A 9,015-nucleotide genomic window follows, 5' to 3' on the forward strand; every position below is an offset into this window, starting at 1 on the left:
ACTTTCTCTGGGGCCATTGCTTGGCAACTCCAGGAATTAGGGGAATGAAAAGGTGGCAACCCTTCCCTGAATTCCCTTCAGGCCCTGTGCTGAGCAGATTTGAGGATTATGGGGCCAGTGATTTTTTTTGTGTGTAGTTGAACTCTGCAGACAACAAATATAATTTTGAATTTCCATTTGCATGTTTCTTCATCTAGGCACCACAGTGATCTAGGTTCTGCGATTACCATGGATAGATTAAGCAAATATACAAATAAAGCACAGCTGTATCCATCAGTTAGGCAAAAACATGAAATGGGATAGATGAATTGTTCATCTTAATGAGAGATACAAGGTGGGTGAGGTAATATATTTATTGGACCTACTTCTGTTGATGGAAGGGACAAGATTTCAAGCCACACAGACCTCTTCCCTTCCACCAATAGAAGTTGGCCAAATAAAAGATATTACCTCAGCTACCTTGTCTTTCTCATATCTTGGTACTGACACACTATAACAACACTGTTCACCTCAATATCAGTCATGTGGTTATGCTTCCTTAGCTTCTTTATACAGGATCACTGTGAAGAACTGAGTTCAGACTCTCAGGGTAATGTGCTTTTACTGCTTCATCTGGCAATACTACAAGCCCTAGCACAATGGAAGGAACACAGTTCCCTGCTGTTTTAGTTCTTAGCCATCAAAGTCTTGAACTTGGGGCTTCCAGGTAAAAATTTTTACCTTTCACCTCTAATTTCAAATACCAAATCCAACATGGCAAATAAACCTGACTTCAAAATATTTTGAACTGAGGGCTCATTTCAGTCCTTCTTTTTCAGCAAATCTTTTCTTTGAGTGTAATCACCAGCCTTTAAATGAGTGGTTCTCCAGCATTTTCACTCTATGGACCATTTCGGAGAGAGCTACTCTTGTGGACTATCTAACCTCTGAATATCCTAGTCCTCCATTGCTTAATACAAATATTTCATTCTGCGCACCCTGAGGAGAGGCTCCAGAGACCACTGTGAGACACACACACCCCCACGCTTTATAACAATACTCTATTTATCATAATGACTCACTGGGCCGAGGGCAGTGAAGTTGCAGCCATTCAATGGTCATGAAGAATAGTCTCATCAACCCATTTCATTTTTTTCTTCTTCAAAACGCTAACTAAGCCCACAATAGGTCTACATTGTCAAAAGTGATTTTAGAAAAAAGCAATAAAGAAACCTTTAAATGAGTTCAGTTCATGTCTGTGGAAGTCACTGTAAAAGAAAACGTGCATTTGGGGGACATTTAAGGTTGGCATATCAGTGCTCAACTTTGGTACTTGGCATTGCTGCTAGTGCTGTGACATTTGAAACAACCATCCTAGGCAGCCTGGTTGCCAGACATCAGCCACATTGGCAAGAAGCGGCTCCATAGGGAAGAGAAGAAGGCATCTAAAGAAAATGAGTAAATGTCTGTTCAGGCCCCTTTATCAGCTGAAACAAGCAGATGCTCCCAAAATCTTCTCCTATCTGACTGAGCCAGAAGAGGGAAACCACTCCAGGGAAAGTCATGTAGGAATAGGGTAGGTAACAATATTCTTTTTAAATATAGAAAAGAAGAAGAGAAACTCAAAACTGTTGCATAGGCTAGTACTGCAGACTACTGAACGAGTCAGTTTTAGAACTTTTTGCCCTTTCTGTTGACTTCTCAGGAAGCCTGGGACTGGTCTCAACAGAAAAGTTCATAAAAATGGACCTGTTTCCACTGTCTGTATTTTGTATTTCATATTCCAATTTGCTAGAGCACTAGGATGACTGTAACATGCTCCTTCTTCCACAAAAGTGATTTTTTTTCCATCATTTATTTTCACTTCAGATATGCTGAACTAATTCAAAACCTTCAGATTTCATACTGTGGGGTTTGACCCATGACCTAGAGTTAAAAGGCTTCCCATTAACAATCCCCTGAGCCAGTTCTCCTTTAGCTAACTTTTAGAACAGAACATATTGTTCTTCCCAAATATAATCTGCTGTGGCCTTGCACAAGCAAAATAAATCAGCTGGTAAGAATTTCCTGTACACTGAACAGACATTTCAATGTTATGGGCCAGATTTTCAAAAACAGAGGCTCAAGGTCAATGGGTAAAAATGTGCATACAAATGTCCACCTATAGTTGTATACTCATTTACTGTATTTCTGCACATACTTAGATAACCAAGTGGCCATTTGAGCAAGCAAATACTCTACTTGTGTTCATAATCAAAGCAAAGGCATACACAAATGTACACATACAACAGCATGAATATTTTTGCACACGCCAGAGACAGCTCTGAGACACAGCTTTGTTGGGGGGGGAGCAGTCCAATACTATAGAATAACTTCCCCAGAAACTAAGGACCATCACAAATCACATCACCTTCTACTCCAAGTGTAAAGCATATTTCATCAACCTTGTCTTGTCCAGTAAAAGCACATCGCAACGTGCTATTTAAAAAAAACAAATAAAAACACCATGCTGCACTAACAATTTTTCTCCTGGGGAAAGCATGAGAGAGAGAACAAACCCCACAAGACAGATGTTACTCACAGCTCTTGATACACTACTGGGAAGGTGCTGAGACTACAGTCATGAGGGAAGTATAAGAAGCTAAATAGAACAGAACAGAGCTCTGCTTTTGAAAATCTGGGCCTTTGTTTACAGACACACATAATGTGCTCTTGGTATTATACCATAAGTTACCAAGATAAATCAAGGGTATAGTATATATTATAATGGACCCAGCCAGGTTTTCATTGCACCATAGTTCAATTCTGTTATAATTCCATTTACTCCATTTGATTTATTTCTGTTTTACAGTCATATAGGAGAGTTTGGAACCAGGCCTGCAGTTTTGCACATTTCTCACTTCCTAAAAATTGTTGTTAACCTACAATTTCCCCTTGCTTTCTAAGTATACCAATCTCTTATGTGTCATTTGCCTGTTATGTACATTCATGCACATAAACATACAGGACTGGTTTAGGTTGGTGACTCAGAACCAAAGTAATAAGGTTCCCTTGTTCAACAGACAACCCTCAACCATTTGTCTCTGAGATTCTCCCATTCAAGCAACATTTTACTACAAAGATAGTAATATTACCAGTCCAGAATAAAACATGCGTTAGAGTAAAATATTGTGAAATAACAAATTTTCTGTGGATTCCATATCTAAGATTTTTCCACCAAGCTTCAGACGTCTGTTGCTCCCAATACATTCTAAGACACAGAGGGCCTGAATCTTATTTACATTTCCATGATGGTGTAAAAAGACCTGTGGCAAAGTACCTGCTTCTCCTCTGCTGGCTCAGTCCCTTGTTACCTTGGAGCCACAGACTTGGACAAAGCAAAAGTCCTTCCCGGTCGCGCAGGGTCTGGCTGATCCTTTCTCAGTCAGTCCCTTGCTCTGTTTTTCTCTCCTTCTGAGGAGAGTGCAATCTTCCTTGCAGGAAGAGTTTCAGAGTCCTGCTGCACCTACTCACTGACAGCTACTCTACTTCTCTCACTCCCCCCCTGTTTCCCTGCCAGGGAGGGTTTAAAAAGGTCCCCAGCAATTGGGGCCAGCTGAAGCTAATTAGTTCCCTGGTAACCCCGTTCCAGCTGAACGTTATTTCTCCATGGCTATCTCCCCTCAATGGATAGGGAGAGGTCTTTTAACCTCTCTGGGACTAATTACTAACCCTCTCCTGGTAGCTAATTGTCCTTAGTTTGCCACATATCCCTCCCCCACTCAACACTACGGGGTTGGGCTACTTAGGTCGGAAAGCAGTGCACCTTTGACAGGACATCCGCATTGCCATGTTGGGTTCCAGACCTATGTTGTACTGTGAAGTGGAAGGGTTGAAGCGATAGAAACCATCTTGTTACTCTCGCATTTTTGTCCTTATTTTGGTGCATCCACTGCAAAGAGGCATGGTCCATGACCAGGGTAAACCTCCGCCCAAGTAGATAGTAGCGGAGGCTTTCTATGGCCCATTTTACTGCCAGGCATTCCTTCTCCACTATGGCGTATTTCCGTTCCCTAGGTAGGAGCTTCCTACTGAGGAAGAGGACGGGGTGTTTGTCATCTCTGACCATTTGTGAAAGCACCACCCCCAGCCCTACTTCAGAGGCGTCCGTTTGTAGGATAAACTCCTTCCCCCAGTCTGGGGCTACTAGTATGGGGCCTGTGCAGAGGGCCGTCCTCAGATCTGCAAAAGCAGCTTCGGCCGCAGCAGACCATTTTACTATGTCTGGGCCCCGAGCTCTGGTCAGGTCCATTAACAGGCATGCCCTGGTAGCGAAGTGGGGAATGAACCGTCTATAGTACCCCACTAGTTCCAGGAATGCTCTGACCTATTTTTTCCGGAGTGGTCGGGGCCACTTCTGTATAGCTTCTAACTTGTTGAGCTGGGGCTCCACCATGCGCCCCCCCCCCCACTATATACCCAAGGTACATGGCCTCAGCTAACCCGATCGAACATTTGGAGGGATTTGCAGTCAGTCCTGCCTTTCTCAGGGTGTCTAGGACTGCTTCTACCTTCTCTACATGCGTCTCCCAGTTGGGGCTATATACGATGACATCATCAAGATAGGCAGCCGCGTACTTCCCATGGGATCATAACAGTTTGTCCATTAGCCGTTGGAAGGTAGCGGGGGCCCCATGCAACCCAAAAGGGAGAACAGTGTACTGATATAGTCCTTCTAGAGTTGCAAAGGCCGCCTTCTCCTTGTTGGCCTTAGCCAGGGGGATCTGCCAATAGCCCTTAGTAAGATCAAGGGTAGACATAAATCGTGCCTTTCCCAGTCTGTCAATCAGCTCATCTATCCTGGGTATAGGGTATGCGTCAAATTGGGACACCTCATTCAGCTTGCGGAAGTCATTGCAGAACCTCATACTGCCTTCTGGCTTAGGCACTAAAACCACAGGACTGGACCATTGACTATGAGATTCTTCGATGACTCCTAAGGCCAGCATCTTCCTGACCTCTTTCCTAATCTCCTCTGTCTTGGCCTCCGGGATCCGGTATGGCTTGACATTCACCTTCACTCTGGGCTCTGTGAAGATGTGATGGTGAACCTCAGTAGTCCTGCCTGGCTTTTCCGAGAACACATCTTGATTGCGTTTGATCAGGCTGATGACTTCTGATAGTTGTTCCGGAGTCAGCTCCGGGGACATTCCCACCAGGTTGGGCTGATTGCCTTTAGGGGATGGTGCCCCCAGTGCAACTACCGGAGCTTCTCTATCCTGCCAAGGTTTCAGCAGATTTATATGGTAGATCTGCTCCAGCTTCCGGTGACCTGGCTGCTGGACCTTATAGTCAACTTCTCCTACAGCTTCTAGTACCTCATATGGCCCCTGCCATCTGGCCAGGAGCTTGCTCTCCGCTGTGGGTATGAGCACCATCACCCGGTCCCCCACCTGGAACTTCTGGGTCATTGCTTGACGATTGTAGTACGTCCGTTGTGCCCCTTGCGTCTTCTCCATGTGTTCGCACACAAGGGGGGTGACTCGGGCTATTCGGTCTTTCATCTGCAGCACATGTTCCACAACGTTTCTCCCCAGGTTCAGCTGTTCTTCCCAGTCTTCTTTAGCCAGGTCCAGTATGCCCCTGGGGTGTCGACCATATAACAGCTCGAAGGGGGAGAATCCAGTGGAAGCCTGGGGAACTTCCAGTATGGCAAACAGTACATAAGGCAGCAGGGCATCCCAGTCTTTTTTGTCACAACTAATCACCTTCCGTAACATGTTTTTCAATGTCCTATTAAAACGTTCAACGAGGCCATCGGTCTGGGGATGGTAGACCGATGTTCTAAGGGTCTGTATGTGGAGCATGGTACACAAGTCCTTCATCAGTTTAGAAACAAAGGTCCGACAGGATCTCCTTAGGTATCCCTGCTCTGGAAAAAATCTGGACTAATTCTTTGGCTATGGTCTTGGACATGATATTCCATAGGGGAATGGTCTCGGGATATCGGGTGGCATAATCTAGTACTACCAGGATGTACTGATGGCCCCAGGCTGACTTCTCCAATGGCCCTACTATGTCCATAGCTATTCGCTCAAATGGAACCTCAATAATTGGCAGAGGTACCAGAGGGGCCCTTAAGTATGGTCGGGGCCCATGTATTTGGCATTCTGGACAGGAGATACAATATCGCTGGATGGCCACATAAATACCAGGCCAAAAAACCCTCTGTAGAATCCGATTGAGGGTCTTATCTATCCCTAGATGGGCCCCAAACAGATGACTGTGGGCCAGATCCATTACTCCTCTCTGATGCTTCCAGGGGATCAAGAGTTGTTCTATGACTTGCCCTTGGATGCGGAGTACTCTATATAGCAGATCTTTTTTAATCATATAATTTGGCCCTAGGCCCTTAGCTCTCCCCTCCACTGGGACCCCATTTACCTCGACTACTTCCTTAAGAATGTTGTGGTATATGGGATCATTGGCCTGATCCTGACCAAAATTCCCATGTGCAGTCCCTATTTGTCCCAATTCGGGGGTGTCCACCTCTGTCTCCCCTCAGGGACAGCCCCTGGGGAACCAGGTCCATCAATTGGGTTGTAGTTGGCTGACCCAGTCCTGCTGTCAGCTGAGCCCCTTCTTTCCCCTGCCAGCGTAGACTTCAGGTACCGGGTCAGGATCCTCGTCCCCCTCCTTTTGTCCACCCTCTGTTCCCTCCGAGTCTTCCTGGACTTCCCCAGTGGGGAGAACAAATCCTGGCTAAACTCATGGAAGGTGGGGGGGAGGGTCCCCTATCTGGGCCACATCTTGGGTCCCAGCGTCCTTCTTTTCTTTTCCATCGTCCCCGGGGAGTAGGCCATCAAACCCCGCGAAGTCTCGTCTGATAAGGACAGGTTAGGGGAGTTTTGGAACGATTCCCACTGTCAATTTAGTGGGGTTTCCGAGAACTTCTGTGTGTACGGGGATGGTTGGGTAATAGCTGACATCCCCATGCACACAGGATATTCTCGAGCATTTGGCCTGGGATAGTTGGCCCGGTCTGACCAGCTTCCCTGAGACCAATGTGACTGCACTTCCCGAGTCTATTAATGCTGTGGTCTCTATACCTTTCATCTTAACGGGCCTAGTGTGTCTATGAGGGACCATCGCAACCCCGACTAAACTTATTAGCTCGCATGGTCCCCCTATATCTCCCAGTTCACATTGCATAGGCTCTCCTAGATTAGGCATTGGGCAGCAATATGCCCTAGTTCACCACAGGCATAACATCGGGGCAGCACCCTATTTTTCTGGCTGCTGGGATTTATCCTCCGAGTCTTTCTCCCCCAGTCCTCCAGTCTCTCTGGGACTGCCAGCTGCTCTTCCACTTCCTGCCTCCCCTCCATTTTCAGGCCTGGAGCTAGGGCAAACCGGGACCTCGGTGCAGAGGCTGGTCTCCGATTCTGGCGCCTTCCTTCCCTGGTGGTCCGAGAAAGTTCTTGGGCTGCTAAGTGTCTCTCCACGAGAGCAACTAGTTCATCATAAGAGGAGGGATCATTTTGGTGGACCCACCCCCATATGTCCAGCGGCAACCCCCTCATTTACCTGTCCAATACCAGGATTTCCACTACCTTCTCCGGCCCATGGGTCTCGGGGCAGAGCCACTTCCGTGCAAGGTATATCAAGTCAAATAGCTGGGACCTTGGTGCTTTGTCATCCCGGTACTTCCACTTGTGGAAGCGCTGAGCCCTTATGGCTGGCGTCATGCCTGCCCTCGCCAGGATTTCTGCCTTCAGCTGAGGGTAATCCATAGCTGCTTCAGGAGTCATGTCAAAGTAGGCTTTCTGGGCCTCCCCACACAGGAATGGAGCCAGGAGACCTGGCCACTGGTCTTGGGGCCAGGCCTCCCGCAGTGCCGTCCTCTCGAATGCAAGGAGATATGCCTCTATATCGTCGTCTGTTGCCATCTTCTGTAAATAGCTGCTCGCCCGTAGCAGCCGGGTCCCCTGGGCCCCATGCGTCAGCATGGTCAGGGCTTTCAACTGGTTCACTACTTCATTCAGGGTGGCTCGATCTTGGGCTGCCTGGCTCATCAGCAGCTGGTTTGTCTCCTGTTGGACACGTACCGACTCTAGCTGGGCCGCCACCTGTACTCAGGTAGCCTCTTGTTGAGCCACAGTGGCCTGTATCAACTCCTTCACTAGGTCCTTTTTTTTTTTTTTTTTTTTTTTGGTGTGTGATTTTACCTTGCCCTGAGTTGGCTTGCCACAGAGCCTCACTCACTAAACTATCCCACCCCTGACACCACATGTGGCAAAGTACCTGCTTCTCCTCTGCTGGCTCAGTCCCTTGTTGCCTTGGAGCCACAGGCTTGGGCAAAGCAAAAGTCCTTCCTGGTCACACAGGGTCTGGCTGATCCTTTCTCAGTCAGTCCCTTGCTCTGTTTTTCTCTCCTTCTGAGGAGAGTGCAATCTTCCTTGCAGGAAGAGTTTCAGAGTCCTGCTGCACCTACTCGCTGGCAGCAACTCTACTTCTCTCACTCCCCCCCTGCGTCCCTGCCAGGGAGGGTTTTTAAAGGTCCCCAGCAATTGGGGCCAGCTGAAGCTAATTAGTTCCCTGGTAACCCCGTTCCAGCTGAACCTTATTTCTCCATGGCTATCTCCCCTCAGTGGATAGGGAGAGGCCTTTTAACCCCTCTGGAACTAATTACTACCCCTCTCCTGGTAGCTAATTGTCCTGAGTTTGCCACAGGGCCATAAAGGGAGTGTAACTGTAACTCATGCCCATTTTAAGGCACTTCTACATTAGTAAAGGGGCATTAGTGTAAATGAATATGAGGCCCATAAGTCTAGTATGAGGCTAAACAAACCAGGCCATGTCAAACCAAAGATAGCAAAAATCTTAAGAAATCCCTTTGAAACTACCCTTTTGTCAGAATTTGTATGAGGTGGATGTGACAAACTGGGAATATTCTTAATGTTCCCTCTGAATACTGTTTTGGTGCCTCAGTGTCCCCTATGTGTTCTTAAGTATCTAGGTGGTGGAATAAGGGTGTGTGATTGCTGCAGAGCAAAG

At 47.1% G+C, this 9,015-nt stretch overlaps 1 long non-coding RNA gene across 1 annotated transcript; it reads right to left on the reverse strand.

Moving 5' to 3' along the window:
• Positions 1 to 326: 326 nt before the first annotated feature.
• Positions 327 to 8,198, reverse strand: LOC115653051. The gene is made up of 3 exons (XR_004000829.1): positions 8,187 to 8,198; positions 5,101 to 5,104; positions 327 to 455 (listed from the first exon to the last, which is right to left on the reverse strand). It is a non-coding gene; the product is annotated as an uncharacterized LOC115653051 (long non-coding RNA).
• Between the last annotated feature and the right edge of the window lie 817 nt (positions 8,199 to 9,015).

This window comes from Gopherus evgoodei, chromosome 6 (assembly GCF_007399415.2).
Source record: "Gopherus evgoodei ecotype Sinaloan lineage chromosome 6, rGopEvg1_v1.p, whole genome shotgun sequence".
NCBI lineage: Eukaryota > Metazoa > Chordata > Testudines > Testudinidae > Gopherus > Gopherus evgoodei.